At 40.3% G+C, this 20,389-nt stretch overlaps 1 pseudogene; it reads left to right on the forward strand.

The window, feature by feature from the left end:
• Window positions 1-18,641, forward strand: part of LOC109622636 (adenylate kinase-like) — an 86,886-nt pseudogene extending 68,245 nt beyond the window's left edge.
• Window positions 18,642-20,389: the final 1,748 nt, after the last annotated feature.

The following is a 20,389-nucleotide window of genomic DNA, read 5'->3' on the forward strand; positions in this document are numbered from 1 at the left end:
AGCTAATTTCAAAAAAGGTCAAATCAATAGAGCGATTCGTCTGTTACTGAGTCTGATAAAAATTATATACGTAAGAGATCATGGTTGACTGCAATCGTTTGAAAAGTATTTGAAATAAACGTATCATTTATGATTAAATTGACTTTCTTTTCAGTTAAAATGAATCGGTTTTGCTTTTGTAAATGCGCAATTAATTCAACATTTCAAGACTATTTAAAACTAATAAGGATAAAAATTCCAGCAAAGTCAAATCCTAGACTAAATAGGTACTCACTATAATAACTCACATGGTCAATAACTCGGCCGGCAAATAATATCCAGTTATTTTTATTGTTCTAGATGCTGGCCCTTGTCGTCCTGCATCGAAAAACATCAAGAGATACGCCTGTTTAATACCAAACGCGAGATTTAGACTATATTCACATGATTAAAGTCACAAAAACAAGTATTGTGCTCCACCCAGCCATGAATAAGAATGCCAATAAAACGTTTCCTAAAATTATTTGTAAACTTCCTTTCGATCGCAACTGTAACTATACTGACAATCTTCGGTAAGGTCAGAAACAGAGCCTCAGCCGACCTGGCAGGGAGAGGATGTGAAATCCACTCGACGACTACGGGAAGGAGGAGATCCACTTGGGCTGCTGGTCTTGCTTGGGTCGTGGTCTCGATTTCCTACACACAAACAACCAGGCAGTCAGGCACTCACTGACCACCCTGGGTTGTGCTGGCTGGCTGGCTGGTTGGCTGGCGCTGACTGTGGCGACATAAGGTCCTACGCCCAGTACTTAGCAACTGCAACAACAGCCGTACTCTCCCCGGCTGACGACGATGATGATGAGCCTCCGCAGCGCACTTGAGATTGCGCGGGTACTTAAATGCTATCTTGTGCTCAGGGTTTATACCTTTCTCGTCTCTTCGGGCGCCTTCGGGTTCGGATACCGTCGCTGCCGTTGTTGTCGGGAGGCTGTGATGACCACTGAGGTGGGCTAAACCAACCCCCTGAAGAAAGCGCTAGTTCTTGAAGCCGCCGCCTTTGGTGGGGCGCCACAGGTTTGTTTACGAAATTTCAGTCTGCTGACCAATCTGCTACGTGCGGAAGCGAACTTTGTCGTGCGAAGATAAATTCGTGAGCGAAAAACGATCATTTCCACGTATTGCTCAATGGGTTCAATGTTCTTTGTTAAATTTACAAGACACACAAGTATGAAAATACATTTAACCCATTTAAAACAACACTAAAGTCAATTAAATTTGAATGTCGCACCTCCTCCAACAGAAAAAATCACTGTGTTTTCAGCCTTATGCAACCGCCGATTCAAATCAGCACCACGTCCAGCACCATATTTTTGGCTTCAATCCAGTTGTATGTGAATGACAGCCGTTTCATGGGGTTGGGCTAAACCTCCCGGATAGCAATACCTACCCAATGTGTTAACAAATGATTGTTATTTAATGAAGTTTTATTGATGCCGATGTTTTGCTCTGACAGACGAGGGTCAGTGCGGATGATTTTCGTGATTTCAAATCTGGGTTCGAAACGAGGGAAACAAGTGCAGCGGGCACTGTCGTTAAAATTAATGGAATTTGGTTTTATTTCCGGCCAAAATTGGAGGTGATTACTTTATTTTCGAGGAAACTTTAAAAAAGGAAACGACGAAGAATTAGGGTTACGAGCGACAGACGGCGGCCGAAGCGATGAGCCCCCACATGTATCAGAACGAGCGCTAAAAGTAACAACTTAATTGCAAATGAATGAGATCGTTCTGATGATTTCAATAAAATGATGATTGATTCTCTCGGGAATTGACATATTATTTTATTACTGCTGCTGGCAGGAAAGTCGTTTCACTGAAACGGATTTATTTCCATTTGGAAGTGATGGAATTATTTAAGCCGCAAGCTAGAATAAAAAAATTAGAACTAAAGATGCTTCAAGAGTTTGTTCAAGTACTGCCTAGCAATTTGAAATGTCTTTAAAGAAGTCTTACAAATGATTTTTTTTACGGAACTGTGTTACATTTTATTCAAACATACATACATTTTTGTTCCAATTCACGTTAAGGATAAGACATCTGAGGTCTCCAGTTTAAAAAACACGGACACGTTTAGTATTTCCAGTGAGCTGTTCGCTCTTTGATGGAAGCACGACACTAGACAACGGACTAGCATGCATCGCCCAGTGGCACAGCCGTGGGCAGCTGCGGCGGGAATCGAACCCGCGCTCCTTAGCACGATGCGACTAAATGCTTGGTGACACTAGCCGCACGACCACGAAGCCACACAATTAGCCTAGTGGTTAAGGCTATCGATCGCCAATCGGGAGACGGCGTGTTCGATTTTCGATTTCCTGGGCATAGTGTATTATTGTGCTTACTTCACAATATACAAATTCTTGTAATGGCAGACAAAGGAAGTCCTTCAATTAATAACTGCAGAAGTGCTTGAAGCGCACTGTGTTGAATACAGGCAAGCCAAACTCCAGTGGCAACGTAGAGCCCTACAAAAAAGAGACATTTAAAAACACCCTATAATACTCGTTTTACGGGTGTCGCTTTTCATTACGAAAAGTTTCTGAATCGACCGAGAATTGAACCGGTCACCCTCAGCATGGTCATGCTGAATACCAACCCTTTTAACGCTGTGGCTGTAGGTAACGAACGGCAATCAAATTCTGACATAAACACGTTCAAATACTGATAAATGAGATACATGTAGGTACTCCAAATCAAGACCTGCCAACACCTATTACGACACATTACACGAATAAAATTATGGCCGAATTTAAACCCTTTGAACCATGACTTTTTTCGACACTTTTGGGATGATAGAGGGCAACCATCTACCCATCTCTCCATCTCTCGATTTAGGTTGCCAGCTGTTAAAGTTCACCTGACAGACAAATGCAAAACAATCGTTGAAGGCGATTTTACGCTCGTAAATATCGCCTTCACTAACATCTACCTCAGCCGGAGAGTCCGCTTTTTAATTACTCGGAATCGAGCAAAGTGAAGGGATACAGGCTATATTGACGGTGTACACGTACAGATTTTTTTCTGATTGATATAACCTTTTCCATAGTTCTCTCAAGCTGCGAAGATATGCTAGGCTTGGTTGATTCACAATGATTTGATGTCTTTATCAAGCATATATTTCATTTAAATGAACATCACTGAGCACCAACCATCAAATGCTTAATCCAAGCATAATATGTTAATATTTGAGCCCGTGTTGACCGAGCCTCCTAGCCTCATGAGGTTGCCATAAGTACAGATTTATCTGTATTGTACAGATTTGAGGGCATCTGTAAAGATTTTGTTTCATATGAAATACAGATTTTTGAACTGAAGGGACTATTTTATTTTTGTATCGGATACAGAGAGCATGAAACAACATCCGAAATCAATGCAATCCTGTCGGGAACTCTCGGTTTGGAGAACGAAACACAGGTTCCGCAGATTGCATATTGCGAAAGGAAATTGTCACTGGCGCGGGCGCCCACCTCATGAAGCTGGCGAAATAGGGCAAGTTGGTATCCAATGATCTGGTGGAGGACATGATCGACTTCAATCTGGACAAACCGGAGTGCAGAAATGGATTCTTCCCGAGCGGTCTGCTTTGGACGGTTGTGAAAACCGAGAAACTGGACGACCTGCTGGAAAAGCGCAAGGCCGGACTGGATATCCAATTGGAGTTCGGATTCGACGACAGTTGCTGGTGTGCCGTACCACTGGTCCATAAGGTCAGCGGCCGGTGATATCACAAAGCGTTTACCTTACCGAAGGTCCTTATGACGAAAGACGTGACCAGGGAGCTCTTGATGCGCCGAGAAGACGATAATACCTCAGCACTGGTGAAATGCCTGCAAGCCAAACAAGCAGGCCAAACTAAGCCGACTACGCTCTGCGTGGACTGCTATTCCGCGTCAATGCTATCAAAAGTAGGTCACGAATATTCCAGAACATTAACGGTGTCTTCACCACCCAACGGAAAGTACGGTTTGGGACTGGAAGAATCGGTGGCGATCGCATCAAAAATGAAGGTCAGTTTCAGTCAGTTGTTGCGCGTTTGATTTTGTAATTAATAAAACTTCATTTTTTGCTAATCGAACCTTCCTGCAATGATAGTAGGGTAAGGGAGGTATTTTGGACCCCTTAAGGAAGTGGATAGACAATTCAGCGAAAAAAGAAGGCTCCCACTTCAAAATATGAATAATTTCAGTAGGCTTTACGTAGAGCAACATGTTTTCTGTCGAAAAAGGCCTAACAGAACTCAAAATTGTTGTAGTAAATATAAGAAATATCAAAACTCCTGAAGGATCTCGGGCTTCTATTTTGGACCACCTGGCTTTATTTTGGACCATCAAGTGCACATATTTTGGCCCACCAAATTAAACTTCAATTGATTGATGAAATGAAAGCCACCTCAGCAAAAATTTAAACATAGTTAAAACTATGTGAAGTTTACATCTTTTCTATTCATTTTTTTGATGCAGGGAACGTTTAAAAATTACGTAACGGTAAAAAAGATAAAATTTTGTTGCAATTGTCAGTTTTTACGCATTATAGTATGATGTTTCGTTAAAAAATGTTACGCAAAACGTGTATTTATTAACTATTGCATGACGTTAGTTACCATGTATAAATTACGTAACGCTTCATAGGAAGTGTGAAAGTCCAGTGATTTTGCAAAATATAAAGGCATTCCACACATATTGTAATGAGGTAAGGTCATCAAAAATTAAGTAATTTGAATGATACTTAATTTGTTAAACATGCATTAGATATCACATTGTCTCAGTCATCAAATAATTGCAGAGAAGGACAAGTTTTATAAACTGGATGACTGAACACCTGAAAATTTCAACTTGTCGAAAAGTTGTTAGGACACAAATCGAATCGAAATTTTTAACTTAACGAAAAGTTGTTAGAACATATCGAACCCAAAACACCCTCATTGTAAAATAAACGTATAACAACCCAGATCATTGGAGGTCCCAACTTATTCTGTTTATCTGTTTTCAAAAATATTTATTTGTAAAAGTTAATACCTCTTCGAAGCCAACTACAAATTTGTCACTTTCTTTGTTTTTGGTGCTTTTCGGTGCGTTTCGTTAGAAGTGAAAACATTTTCTCTATTTTTGATACTGAACAGCATATTTAACAGACATCCAAAATAAAAGTCATCACATAGTTGAATACTTTTCGTGTTCCAATAAAAAATTCCCAAGATTTTGTAGAGATTATGTGATAAATATCATAAAACTCCATAGGTAGGCCAAAATACCTGCCCGGTCCAAAATACCTCCACTACCCTATTGAGTGCAGTGTGTTACAATTAGAAGATATTGCTCTAAAATACAACCATTTGACCTTTTTTGTACATGCTCAAAGCAATCATCCGATATAGTTAGTTTGTAAAGGGTTAAGTTAAGCATAAACATGCTTGAATCTACCATGACAATAAGCCAGCTGTCAAACCTTCAACAATTAATATTGTTTGTTGATATTACATACCATAATATGATTGAATCAACCATATTTCTGCTCTAATCAGATCAACAATTTTGCTCATTTCAAGCTTCTGTTATGCTTCGTCCAATGGCATCATGGGTAAGGATCAGGGGTTCCATATATACAGATTTGTCTGTATTATACAAAATGTTCTGTATTATACAGATTTTTCAGCATCCGTACAGATTTCATTTTATATTAAGTACAGATTTTTTAGCTAGATGAGCTATTTTTTATGTGTATAGGATACAGATTTTTCACCCAAATTTTGTAAAAGATACAGATTTTTGAAAAAAAAATAAAATAGATTTAAAAAAAATCATCTGGCATCCCTGGTAGGAATGTTAACATAAGGCAGAATTTCGAAAGGCTGGATGCACATAAAGCTGAACACAAAAGGTTGAAACTATAGAATTGAAACAAAAGGCTGAGAACAAGAACGGACTTGATATGAGCTAGGGATGGGTTTAGTAAAAAAAAAATAATTATGTATACCAAAGTTACAAACCTTCTTATTTTTCTTGGCGTAACGTCCTAACTAGAATAAAGCCCACTTCTCAAGATCGTTTACTTCACCTTGGCTCAACCGGTCAGCCAGGCTTGCTCCTACAGTTGAACCTTGTTTAAAGTCAGAGTGAAGAAATTGGCCCTTAGTGTTCTGTGAGCACTTCCACAATTACTATCTGAGATCTTCCTTTCTCAATGGTCACTTTCATACTCAATGTCAAAAATATACCCTATGCCCAATGGAGTCGAAACTATTTTCATCACAAATAGTCCCTGGGCTGGTCAGGAATGGAATAAGAAACTCTCAGCATGGTCTAGCTGAATTCCTGCGCTATTGCTTCGGCTATATGGGCCATGTGACTGGTATTATTTCAAACAGCAAGGGCCTTTCTTTCGAGCTATTGTTGGCATTATAGTTCGGCGAAAGATCTAACATAACAAATTTTGATCATGTAATTTCTTAGCTTTGTTCATTTAAATGAAAATTCAGGAAAATTCAAAGATCACAATTTGTTCTACTTTTCTTTTCTTTTTATATTATGTTTTTTTTTTTTTATTTTTAATAGACCATTTGTTTCAGGAGGATTCAGGTAATTTTTGTCTATGTGTAGAAAGATTTATTTCCGTAAATTATGTAACTGTTGTGAGCCTATCACCATTTAATACTATTTTCTATTGATGTACAGCGGACAACACTGCAGACGGGACGACGAAACATCCTTCATATTTTTTGAAGGGCCAAAATCGCCATATCAATCGGCAGTGGCGGGTAGACCACGTTGTTCGCGTCGTTTTTCTTCGAACCGGGTGTCGTAATGTCGCGCTTGTGAATGTGTGTGTTTTTTTATTGTTTTTTTTTGGATCGCAAATTTTTTTTATTCGTTTTACGCAATCTGATTTTGTTTTTGATAAATTGAGATGTTTTATGTTGTTGTTTAACGCGATTTTTTGTTTATTTTTTTTTTTCTTTTATTCTACCTATTTTGTTATTTCTGGAGTCGCTATTTTTTCCTAGCGTTTTAAACATTTTTTGCAAAGTTCCGATGACCCTGGAGGGATCGGTTCTGCTTGTGTTCGTGTTTTTTACATGATTTTTTTTATAAATTGAGATGTTTTTTTTTTCGTTGTTTTTGCGTTTTTTATGTAAATTGAGTTTTTTTTTTATCATTAAAAAGAATGCGCAATGAATGTGGAAAGATTTTGCTTGGCTGGGGGAGAAGCACACTCGCATTGAGATTGTGCGCGGTTGTGAGTGAGGGATGCACAATAAATGAATGATTTTGTTTCCATCCTTGCTTGCAGGTTGTGGTAAGAAGGCAGCTTATAAACTGATAGCGTTTGAAAAATAGTCGAATTATTTGTTTAGCCTTTCAACATTTTGAGTTTCAACCTTTTATTATTCAGCCTTTTGTTATTTCAGCCTTATGTGATTCAGCGTTTTGTCCGTAACCCGTGCAATAACTTTGTTGTTTTCTCCGTTACAAGGATTCATCCCGGATTTCCACCTGTGGTTCGACCATGGATTTCTCCAAGGATATCTCCTGAAAATGCTTTCGAAATTCCTCCAGGAATATCTGGGATTCCTCTGGAAATTCTGTTTTGGAACTCTGCAAGGAGTTTCTCCATGGATTCCTCTGATAGTTCCTCTTGGCATCCATGCGCTGATTTTTCCAAGGGTTCAGAATTTTTCAGGGAATTCCTCCACTGGGATTCCTGTAGAAATTCCTGCTACGATTTCTCCAGAAAGTCAACCCAAGTGAACCCAAGTGAATCCTCTTGAAATTCTTTTGAGTATTTCTGATGGGATTTCTCCAGGAATTTTGCTGGTATTCCTCAAAGATTTTTTGCTGAAAATCATCCAGGAAATGCAGCTCCCAAGAGCAAAAAGCTGTAGGAATACTATTCTGAAATGGAAAAATTCCACCAATAATCCCTTAAGAAGTCCTAGTAGCAGATCCTGACCGGAATTCCTGGAGGCATTCCAAAAGAAATTCCTGAAGAATCCCTTGAATTTATTCGCTTGCGATTCTCAAGGAACGCCGTATGGTAAACCGGATAGGATTCCTCTAGAAAATCTGGCTGAGATTACTCCAAGGTTTCTTGTGATTGCTAGAAGGATTCCACCATAGATTTCTCAAAGAATTTCATTAGGAATTAATTTAGCAATACCAGTAGAAATTTGTGCAAGGATTCCTTCAATGATTCCTACTAGGAATTTTCCAGGAATTCCTGCTAGGATTTCTCAAGCACTTGGTAGTGAGATTTCTGCAGTAACCTGCGGAACCCTAACAAGACTTCCTGGTTTTTTCAACCAGTAATTCCTGAATAAATCCCAGCAGCAATCTCAGCAAGAATTCATAAAAGCATCTGAACTAAATTTTAAGCAGAAATTACAGGGAAATTTTCAAGAAGCATATCTAGAAGAACTGAGTCCCAAGATTCCTTCAGAATTTCCTCCACAATTCCTCTTGCACTTCCTTCAAGAATTTCTCCAAGGACTCCTTCATGTTGAGGTGTAGCGCAGTTCCAGCGGGTGCCGCAAACCAGATATTGTGACGTACGATGGTTGATTATATCCAAATTGTAACCTGCTGCTGTATTGTTTGAGAAAAAAAAAGTTTGTGTTGTAAAGTTTCACATGGCAGGACCTTATGTGGAAAGTAGCAAAGTGGTTGAACAAACATCAAACCATTTGTAATAAAAACCTCAACAAACCATTAAGCTCATTTGCATCTCGACTAAACTGCTCATCAAACACACGTCATATTTTCCGGCTCACAGAGCTTAACCAACAATCGTTAACGAGAGCTAATTATATTTATTAACTCTGCACGAGATGCTGATTTTTACGTCTCCATCCATCATCACCAAGATGACGCCAATGGTCAGGACTGGGCTGCAAAAACAAACATCACGCACTTCTGCAGTTAGGTAGGTGCTCCTTCGTATGCACAACCGACAGAAGCCACACGAGCCTAATTTGAGCTGAAACGGAGCCTAATTACATCGGGTCCCTACGGTTCGGTACCAGCCCGTCCAATCTGTACGTGATATTATGTAAACATTATAAAAATTTGCCGCACACCACAAATTATCCAAAATGGCAATTCTGGGAAGCGCGCATGCAACGCACATATGTGCCGTGAAATCTTCGAGAAGGACATGCTTTTCGCGTTACGGCACCACAAGAGTGATAAAAGGCATTCGCAATTTTTCACCATATCAGTGATGGCTGACTTTACGCCGGCAGTGTAGAAGGTACCTACCTACCCTACATACCCGATAAGCATAAACCAGTTTAATGTGCTTGTCGCCTCGAACGATGAGGACAACGACGACGACGGCGACTGACGCCGCCGCAGACCCTACCGCGAGCCATTTAAAACGAATTAATCATTTAATTAAAAATCAATAAATATACAAATTAATGCAATAAATTTTCGCCGACTCTGGCGCTCTGTGGTTCGAGCTCCATGCGTATGCTCCCGCGGTGCTGTTACCACGAATTATTCCACTTCTAGTTTACCGAGAATTGCTCGAAGATGGTGGTGATGGGTGCGACGACGACGACCGACCTACCGACGATTGCTTGAGCGAGAGTTTGTGGGAAATTTATCGTGAAATGAAATTACCTGTATCAGAAGGTGGGATTGGATGGACGGTTGTGGGTTGGGTAGTGTAGCGATATGGCTGCCGCGCTGGGTGTTGTGTGGGAAACGGATCTCGAACGGTGAGTTTTGGCTAAAAGCTAAGACGAAATTGTGGGAACCCCGAGTGAAATTGGGAAGACCGGGTCAGAGTTCCAGGAATTGTAGGCAAACGAGCATAATGGATCGAGATGATTGGTAATATCTGCCGGTGAGGAAATTCAATTTGCATGATGATAGTCGATAGAATCGGAAAAGCAGTGGTGTCATCGAAGGTCACTCCAAGTTTGAAAAATCGATCAAACATGCATACGAAAATTTTCTCCAGAGATTTTTAGAGTTTTTTACGGGGATTAATTCAGGTATTCCATTAGATATTTCTCCGAAACTTCTCTAAATGTTAATTTAGAAAATCTTGTATGGATTGCTTCAACAATCCTTCAGTGATATTTTCGAAAATTCTTTGAGAAGAAATTTATTAAGAGACGCATTTGGAAAACAATTGAGGGGGTTAGAAGCAGAGGGTGTGACAAAACCCCACTTTCGAGTAACTGAGGTTTAAAGTTTTCCACCAATTTTTCATCCCATACGGAGGAGTAAAGAGTTTCAAAATCGACCCAATTTTCTACGATTTATCGTGTTTTTTTAATCATCGTAAAAATTATCTTAAAAATGCTTGAAATCTAAAGAACTTATTGATATACTCAACTCAAAATCGACCTAATGATCACTTACACCCCTTTGATTCTGGGCCCCTCAATTCATGGATACCTTCTGACATTACTCCTTACTTCATAATTTTATCCAAATTTGTTTTGAGATTACCCCAGAAGCTTTTTAAAGAATGTCTTTATAAACTTTCCTTGGATTCCGTCAGCAATTGCTACATAGATTACTTAATTACTTAATTATTTAACCCTTTGAAGCCGGAGGGGTCATACATGGCAAAATTGTTGCAAATTGGGTCCTCTGTTAGAGAAAAATGTATTTTTTGTATTTGGGACTTCATTGATATCCTAGAACATCCTGAAACCATGAAATTTGAGGAAACGAAATAATTGACATACCAGTTGTTCTAATAGCTAAACTTGGATGTGTTTTACGTTTATATATATTCATTTAGCCTTCGTCAAGAACATCAAAAGGTGTTTTTTATTCTGGGATTTTCTAGATGTTCCAAACTGTCGTATAATGAAGTCCTAAAAATCTACAAGAATAATTTTATGTATTTTCGCCACGAATAATAGAATTGCATATAATGATCAACCTGGGCTTGTTAGAATTGCATAATCTACTGGAATCCGTGAAGCTCTTGACATCACATCAACAATGCCATTTATAGATACAATAGGGATATTCCAGGTCAGCCAAACCACCTTAGAGTTCAAAACTTCAGGTTTACACTCGTAACAGTAGCCATATTTTGTACTGAGTAACGTTGCATAATCAACCGCAGCTACTGGAGCAATCTGAAGTTTACTTTTTTTATTATAAACCTTTGGGATATTCAGGTTCGTCCAAACTGTTCTATAATTCCTTCAAGTCTACAAGAATAACTTAATGTGTTTTCACCATAAATAATAGCATAGCATAATCTGCTGAGATCCGTGACGCTCTTGAAATCTCAAATGTCATTTAGAGACACCATGGGAATGTTTCAGGTCAGCCAAACTATCTTTGAGTACAGAACTTCAGGTCTACACTCGTAACATCAACTAAATTTTACATACTGAGTAACGCTTCATAATCAATCGCGGTGACTGGACCAATCTGAAGTCTACTACATATTATTATGAACCTTTGGGACATTGTGGGCCGTCCAAACTATCCTAAAGTTTAGGTCTTGATAGTAACAGTAGTAATTCTCACAATGAACTCTAAACTGTAATATGTAATTTCCCTGATATGCCATAAGTCATTTCAAGATAGTTTTGAAATAATCCAGATCAACAACACTACTCCGGAGACCATAGCTTCAGGTCTACACTTGTGATAATAGCTTTTGCCAATACGTTAAGTAGTCTTACATAATCCACTGTTCTTACCAAAGCAGTTAGAGGAACAATGACCGTTGTTATATATTTTTGGGATATTATGGGCTTCCATACTGTTATAAAGCTTAGCTGATAAAACACAACCACTGTTACTTTCAGAAGACTTACTGGACATGATAGATTACAAATCATAGCTTTGTATAATGAAGAAGTTACCGTTACACCTGCAGACTTTAAGATCGAAACTCAAGGACAGTTTGGATATTGTGTATTAACCTTTCAGAAGACTTACTGGACATGATAGATTACAAACCGTAGCTTTGTATAATGAAAGAAGTTACCGTTATACTCGCAGACTTTAGGATCTAAACTCAAGAACAGTTTGGACTTTCATAAAAAAAAAGATCAAATCTGACTATACATGTCAATGGTTGCTCCTCCGTGATTGATCTGAACTGGTGCCAATTGCACTGAGATCCAAATGAATAAGGGCTGGGACACTCCACTTATTCTAAAAGTGCAATTTAAGCAGCTCATACATTTTTTATCAATAACGGCGCCGGTCGCGTCCTAATAGTCAATTGGGAAGGGATAGAAATGTTATTATGAAAGACAAGCGGCACGGCTTTGGTTGCATAACTTATGAGCGTTATATACACTGTGCTGTGGAAGTTGGAAGGAAGGGAAACGAATTTTTGTAATTCGTTTCTGGTTCTAGCGATGGCTATGAACATATGAAAATACCTTCATATATTTGTTCAAGGATCGAAAACTTCAATGAATTGCTTTCCAAATCCATGGAGCAGTGGATATTTTTAGAAGGTGTCCTCCCGAATTTCTCATGAATTCCTCCTGAAACTCCACCAGGGATAGCTTCAGAACTTCTTTCAGGGATTCGTTTGGGAAACCCTTCAAGGATATCGTCAGGGATTGTTTCACAAATTGCAACAGGAATTCAGAAAGTATTTCAAAGATTCTTCCATAAACTCATCTAGTGGTTTCTTCAAACAATCTTTCAGAGATTCATTCAGAAATACGAATAGGTATTTCTTCTCCACGCGTACGCAATAAATTTGTTCAGGAATTGCTCTAAGAATTCCATCGAAAACCCCTACCAAAATGTGGCCAGGAACATCTACAGGGATTCATCCAGAAAATCCAGCAGGAATTCCTCCAGAGATTCCTTCAGGAGTTCATACCGAGATTAATTCAGATATATCTCCATGTGTTTCCCCAGAATTTTCCGGCATTTCCTTTAAGGATTGTTCTGTGGATCCCTTAAGGTTGAAGGATTCGTCATTGACAAAATGGTCATCATTGCAAATTCAAAAGCAGTTTCCTCGCTCAAAACTCAAATGTTTGCATTGAAAATATATTAACTGTATTCCATTCTCCACCCGCAACACAGAGAATACAATTTCACTGCGAAAACTTCAGATTTGAAAGAGAAAACTGCTTTCAAATTTTCGATGATGACGGTTATGTCAATGACGAATCCTTCAACCTTAAGGAATTTATTCAGAAAGGTTTCTTAAGAATTTCGACAGGAATTTTGTTTTAAATATCTCAAGAGTTTTTCAAAGATCGTTACAGAAGCTTATCTAAGCGCTTTTTCAGATTTTCTTACAGGAATTCCTTCAGAAATATATCCACAAATTGCTTCAGATATGAAGAGGTTTCGAAGTAAAGGGGTGTATGTGACCAAAAACGCACTTTCTAGTAAACGAGGTTTAAAGTTTTTCACCATTTGTTCATCTCATACAAAATGCATGAAGTTTCAAAATCAATCAAATTTTCTATTCATTGTAATTTTTCTAATCATCGTAAAAATAATCTTGAAAAAAAAATACTGAAAGCTTATAATCTGCTGAATTTTTAAATATGCTCAGCTCAAAAGCGATAAATTGGCCACTTACACCCCTTTGCATCTGAGCCCTTCAAATACTTTCTGAAATGCTATCAGCAATTCTTTAGGAAAATCAAAAAATCTGAATTCCTTCAGAAATTTCTTCGGGGATTTCTTTAGAAAATCTTCCACATACTCCATCAAGAATTTCAGGAATTTTCTTGAAGATTACTTGATAAATTTTTCTAGGAATCCTGCCCAAAGCTGCTCCGAGGATTTTCTCCAGGTATGTCTCTAGGAAGTTTTCTAAAACTTCCTGCTGGGATTTTTTCAAGAATTTCCCCGGGTTCTCTTCAGAGTTTCTCTTGAGATTCCTAAAGTTTTTACCGAAATTTCACTGTAGATTTCTTCAAAGAAAAATCCTTCAGAGATTCTTTCCGAAATTCCCGCTAACATTCCTTCCGTCAGGGATTCTTTCAAAAATATCTTCAGAGACTTCTTCAAAGTTTAACGGATTTATTTAGGAATTTCAGTGCGGGATCGTTTTTCAATGGAGTTTTAATGAAATTCATTACAGACATTCTTTCGGGTTCCTCCAAAAATTCCATGAGAAATTCTTTCTGGGATTTCTGCAGCAATTCCTACACGATTTTTTTTTAAAGAAATTGTTCCATTGGCTCCGTCAAAAATATCTTGTGGGTTTCAAAGTTTCACGTAGGAATTGTTTCAGATATTCCTCCAGAGATTTTTTTAGAAGTTCTTCCAGAAATTATACAAAAATACTTGGAAGAATTCTTAAAAGAATCTCTGATGGAAATTCTAAAGAAATCGCTGGATGGTAATCTGAATCTGAATTCTTAAAAAAATCCGTATTTTAACTTTGGATACTCAAAGAAGATTTTTATTTGAAAATTTTCTGGAGCAATTCCTGGGCCAGTACCTCAAGAAACTCCTAAAAATACTTCTTTGATTCCGAGAAAAATAAATCATGAGAAACTTCTTGAACTCTTAAAGTAGATTCTAGAACAAATTGCTCAAAACATTTCTGAATAAATCATTTGAAATGTCTGCCAAAATTTCTGCAGAAACTGAATACAAAGGTACTGGTGGAATTCTTGTATAAATCTATCAATAAATTTCTGAGGGATTCCCGGACAGATTTCTGAAGGAATTCTCAAAAAGATATCTCTGGAGAATTAATAGAAAAAATCAGGCCAAACATTTCAATAGATCCTATCTGCATTTGAGAGGCTCTCTTTGCTCACTTTCTCTTTCAGTTATTGCAATATAATGGTACACTTTTTAACTGTTTTTGCAGTACAAATAAAAAGACGATTGTTTTGACCATGGTTCAATGCAAGGAGACAATTTTAATTCAAATATTGCGCAGTTCCCACCCCACTGGACCCCTTTCGCAGTTAGTATAAGTGCGGGATCGTGAATAAAACTGCGATTTTGCATCGAATCGTTTCGGTGTCTTCTGCGCACTTATTCAGCACTTTGTAATGCATAAGTGCGCAGAAGACACCGACACGATTCGATGCATAATCGCTGTTTTATTCATGATCCCGCAGTTATACTAACTGCGAAAGGGGTCCAGTGGGGTGGGAAATGCGCAATAAACAGCTGAGTTATTAACGGAAGAGAGGGAAACCAAAGAGAGCCTCTCTTCTGCAGATTGGACCTTTAGACATGTTTCGCCTGAATTATAAAGTTTCTTCAGGAATAATTACAAAACGATCCCTGATAAAAAAAAATCCTGCATGAGACATTTCTAAACAAAATGCTACAGAAACAAAAACATCCTGGAAAAAAAATTAGAGATATATTGAATGAATTTCTAGATTTTTTTAAGAATATTTGAAAGAATAGCTGGAAGGGTTCTGGGTCGTTTGGCCGAACGCCGTTTGGCCGAAAAACGACAGATGAACTCAAGTTATCATGCCGCATCAGTGCAACCCGGAAGAACAGCCTATTATTTAAAGGAGAAATTTCTGATAAAATATTGACAGTTCCAGCGCCAACTAATCCCTGAATGGTAAAACTATAAAGAAAATCCTATGATCAAAAGAAGGAATTATTTCTGATCATCGTGATCATGTTAGCAGATATAATGTCAAAAAGTTCCTCTGCATCCTTTTGCCAATAATTCTGGTCAATCGACACTCGGCCAAATGGCGTTCGGCCAAACAAAATTCAGTCCAATAACCGCACACCAGCTGGGAAAACAGGAGAAGAAATCTTTGGTGGAACGCCTTGACAAACCGTTGGAGAAATTTCTAGAAGAATTTTGATAGTATTTCTAGGGGGAAAATTCTCACAGAAATGTGTTAAGAAACACATGAAAGAATTCATGCACGAACTTCCGTAGCAACCCTTCAAGGTATTTCCTAAATAATTGCCAAAGGAATCCCATGAGAAATTTCTAAACGAATTTCTGAAAAAACTGGTGGACAAGATGATTCTTATGATTTTTTTTTTTTTGAGATACTTCTGGCCCTTGGACGATTTCAGTTCCAGAAGAAGTTTCGGAAATAATCTCTGGAACAATGTTTAGGGGAATTCTTGTATTAATCATACTAGGACATCCTGCGAGAATTTTCTTTCTATTAAAATATCGGAACATTTGTATAAATCCTGAAAGAATCCCCCCTCGCCCACCCCACCCCACAAAAGAATTTCTGGCAGTGTCCCTGGAGGTAGCCATGAAGAAAATTCTTGAGCAGTACAGGGCAAGGAATAAATTCTAAAAAGAACTCTCGCAGAACTCATAGAATGAAAACCTGCTAGAATGCCTCATTCCGCAATAATTACAGAAAAAATAGTGATTTTTTTTTTATGTATTGGTTTTTCCGTAATAATTCTTAATTATGCGTAATATTGAAGTCATACCTATGGGGGCTCACCAGTTAAGGGAGCACTGAGATTTGTAAAGCTTGAGTAACCCGCTCTGATTTTATCATGATAGCATTGCGGAAAAGTCGAGATTCCAAAATGTTCATGGTTTTGGCATGGAATTTTGAATTTTACAAATAAAACACTTGAATAAATTAAGAAATCAAAAATTTTATAACACTACACTGCCTGTTGGATATAAAAGTAATGTCACGTGCCAAAGGAGTTAATAATAACCGTAATCAGTTTAATAATTGAAAGAAAGAGTGGATAATGTTGCAATTAACAATAAACAATAATCATAAATATAACAAAAAACGGAAATCTTCATAAAACTACACGAAACATATATTAATTAATTGTTCCTATTCATAACTCTTTCACGCACGACTAAGCGCAACTCAAACTTGTTATAATTAGATGCATCCTGAAACAAGTAGCGTGACACGATTACAAAAGACCCATGTCAACACACATGCATCCAGGCACACACGTGGGTTCCCAAGATACCAATTAATCAATATATTCCCTTGTTCCGAACCAAACGCTCAGACAGACGCAAGTTCCTCCCAGACAATCAACCGTAAAACAGCCATTAACCGAAATATTTGGGCTGTAAAAGTCGCGCTTCGCTGCAACAAGTGTCACCAGATTTCACCCTGAAATACATCATCCAAAATGTACAACACACACCCGATATCTACATGATGAAAACGATCTTCGACTACCTACTGAACACGAGACCGGCAGCATTACCCACCCATCATCCTGAGGGACGTCGTCGTCGTCGTCGTAACATATATCTTCCACCGAAATTCCCAAAGTGCGGCACCGATCGTCGTCGATATGCAAATGTGCTTCGGAACGTTCATTCAGAGATTTGGGATTCCTTTCCCATGCATATGGTCCGGCTGGAAGCAGAGGAGCAAAAAAGAAGCAGAGCTCACACACTGACTGACTGAGACGGAGCCGAGCCACCCCGTTGAGCTGTTGTCGTCTGAGCTTGACGCCAGTTACGGTTTTCTTGACGTGACGCCGGCCGGCCGTGCCACCGACCGACCGACTGGCTGTTTTCCGAAAAGTCAAGTGTCTAGCCGTCCCAGGAGGTACGACCAAGTACGTCACACTTGTTGCAAAAGTTTATGGAAATTGAACAAGCAATCCCTTTTTCGAGAGTTTTTTGCTTGTTTATCGCACATTTGTTTACCCTGGTTGTGCCAAGTCATCGAACAAGAGTTGGGAATTTTGGCGCGACGACGACATCCGGAAGGGTCCAAGGCCCTGTCTATGACGCCGATAGTGTCAAGTGATGATGGAAGCGAAACTTCACAAAAAAGGCAACGATGAATGAGACACTGTCGGAATCGAGCTAATTGCTGGCTGCAGTCCGCAATCCGTCATGGAGTATAATTTGTTTGCACTTGCCAAACAGGAAACGAAATGGGAAAACCCAGGAATGTGCTGTGGATGCTTTTTTCCAAGGGTGGTCTTGTCTAGGCCAAAATCTTGATCTTGACGCTATGTGTTATTTTTCAACAAAGCAGCAAACTTGAAAAGGTGGGATTTCACTCAGACTGCAGAATTGCTTCTTTAATTGTTTTAAGGGTAGGTGGCGGCAATGGATACAGTTAAAGGTTTGGGAAGTAGTCCCTCCTCACTCGGCCTCAGAGTAGTCCCTCCCCATCCCCCGACGTGCCGTCATGGGACCTCCCCTGTCCCGACCTTGTCGGGACCCCGAGCTCTGATTCAACTCAGTAGACCGACGCCCTGACAGTAACGCTACCAGAATGATCTCCCGGGAGCATTGCTACTTTTAAGACCAGGTTCGGAACTTCGTCCGGACCTGGGGCCTTACCTACGCTAAGAAACATTGCAATCCTTGCAAATTCCTCATCGGTGACTCTCTCTTCATCGCCGAAAGGAGGTCAAGGACTATGATCATGGTGCGAAAAAGTTCCTCGATGATTCCCTCCAACATCTCTGAAGAATGCATTGTAGGAGGCGTTACACTTCTTGTCTTGGCCATCACAATCCTGTAGGCATCACCTCACGGATTCACATTGATACCCTCAAAATAAGCCTATTGGCTTGCCCTTATCTGGATTTCCAGCGTGACTTTGGCAGCGGCGAACACCATCCACCGTTCATTTCGCTCTACCTCATTCCGTGCTCGCTGCATCCGCCTCAAGTCCGCAATAGCTTGAGTTCAACAGTGAGCTTGTGGATCTCCCATTTCTAGGGTACACTTGCCTAGGCATGGTCGCATCGCACGCACGCAAGAGCACCGATCCCAGCTCGTCGCCGCTGACACCTAGCACATTGTCTCATGTTATATGAGAATCCCAGTCAACACACGATCGCATATGATGTTGAATAGGATGCTAAAGTGAGGGCAATATGTGTACACTTTACACGCGATTAGATGGAAGCATGTTCGCATATGGCCTCCACTTAAGCATCCTATTCTGCATCATATACGACTTCGTGTTAGCTGGTATGGAACAATTATGCGTAGAACGGCAGTAAATACCTCGTCGTTGAAGTATGATGTCTTCCTTCTACAAGGGCATGATCTTGGCCTAGTCACTTATTTCTCTTCCCGCTGTCTGATGTTGTTGTAGCGTATACTGTAGCGAATCGCCAGGTGATCACTGTGAGTGTAAAGCTATCGTCCACTCTCCAGTTCGAACTACTTGTTAAGCCAGGCCATCAAAAAAGTAACGTCAATAATCGACTCCACACCGTTCTGACTAAAGGTACTCTTGGTATCGACATTAATCAGGTCGACTCGACATCTAGTATGGCCGGCCAGTGTCTCTATCAGGATCTAACACCGCTAGTTCGTAAAACGGCTTCCCCATTCCACGGCCCAGGCATTAAAGTCACCCGCTATTGCCACCGGCCTTCGCCCTGTTAGCACGGTCGTCATACAGTCCAGCATATGCGTGAACTGCTCGATTGACCACCGTGGAGGCGCATAGCAGCTATAGAAGAAGACCCCGTTTACTATGGCTACTACGAAGCCCTCATAGGTAGTGGACACCAACTCCTGCACGGGGTATTTACCCGTCGTCCATATCGCCGCCATTTTCCTGGTCCCATCCGAGACCCAGTTGCCGTTGCCGGCGGGTACTCGGTATGGGTCCGAAATGATGGCGATATCCGTCTCCCACTCAGAAACCGCCTGACAAAGCAGTTGCTGAGCCGCATCACAGTGGTTTAGGTTCAGCTGCGTTACCTGCACTGTGATTTGTTGTTCACTGCGGCTTTCTTGAAGGCCGGGCACCTTGGACCACTCGTTGGATGTCTGTTGTTCGAGGATTTCCCGGTACAGATCATACAGATGGGTGGACTCGTGCAGCTTTGGGCCTTATGACCTTCAGCGCCGCATCGCCGACACAGTTTGCGCCTGTCAGGGCCTTTACAGTCCCACGACTTGTGTCCTGGTTCCAGACACCTAAAGCAAACCTCTGGTGGCTCGTGGAATGTCAAAGGACATACGCACCAACCCACCTTTATCCGCCCTACTTTAACGGACTTTTTAACGTCCGCCACAGGTAGCTGAACCAGAGCTATCTGTGTCCCTGCTGGCCCCTTCCGCAGCCTAACGGCTGTGGCGGCCACCTGAACATCGCACTGTTGCCGCAGTGCCGTGACGAGCTCTCCCGCTTCGGTGATCTCGTCTAGGTCTTTGACCTTCAGAGTCGCCTCATGCGTAAGAGCCCTCACCTCCACTCCATCACCAAGGACCTCTTCTGCCAGCCTCTTGTAGGCGGCGCCCTTGTGATCCTTCTCGCGCTTAAGCTCCAGGATCATTTCGCCCGTACGAGTACGTCTGATACTGCGTACGTCGGCTCCAAGACCCTCAAGCTTGGCGTCGCACCTCATCGCCTTCAAGACGTCCGAGTATTTCGACTGTTCAGTCTTGATGACGAGCGCGTCACCTTTCTCGCGCTTGGCACGTACCCTCCTGCGCCTTGGCTTGGC

This window comes from Aedes albopictus, chromosome 2, assembly GCF_035046485.1.
Source record: "Aedes albopictus strain Foshan chromosome 2, AalbF5, whole genome shotgun sequence".
Classification (NCBI taxonomy): domain Eukaryota; kingdom Metazoa; phylum Arthropoda; class Insecta; order Diptera; family Culicidae; genus Aedes; species Aedes albopictus.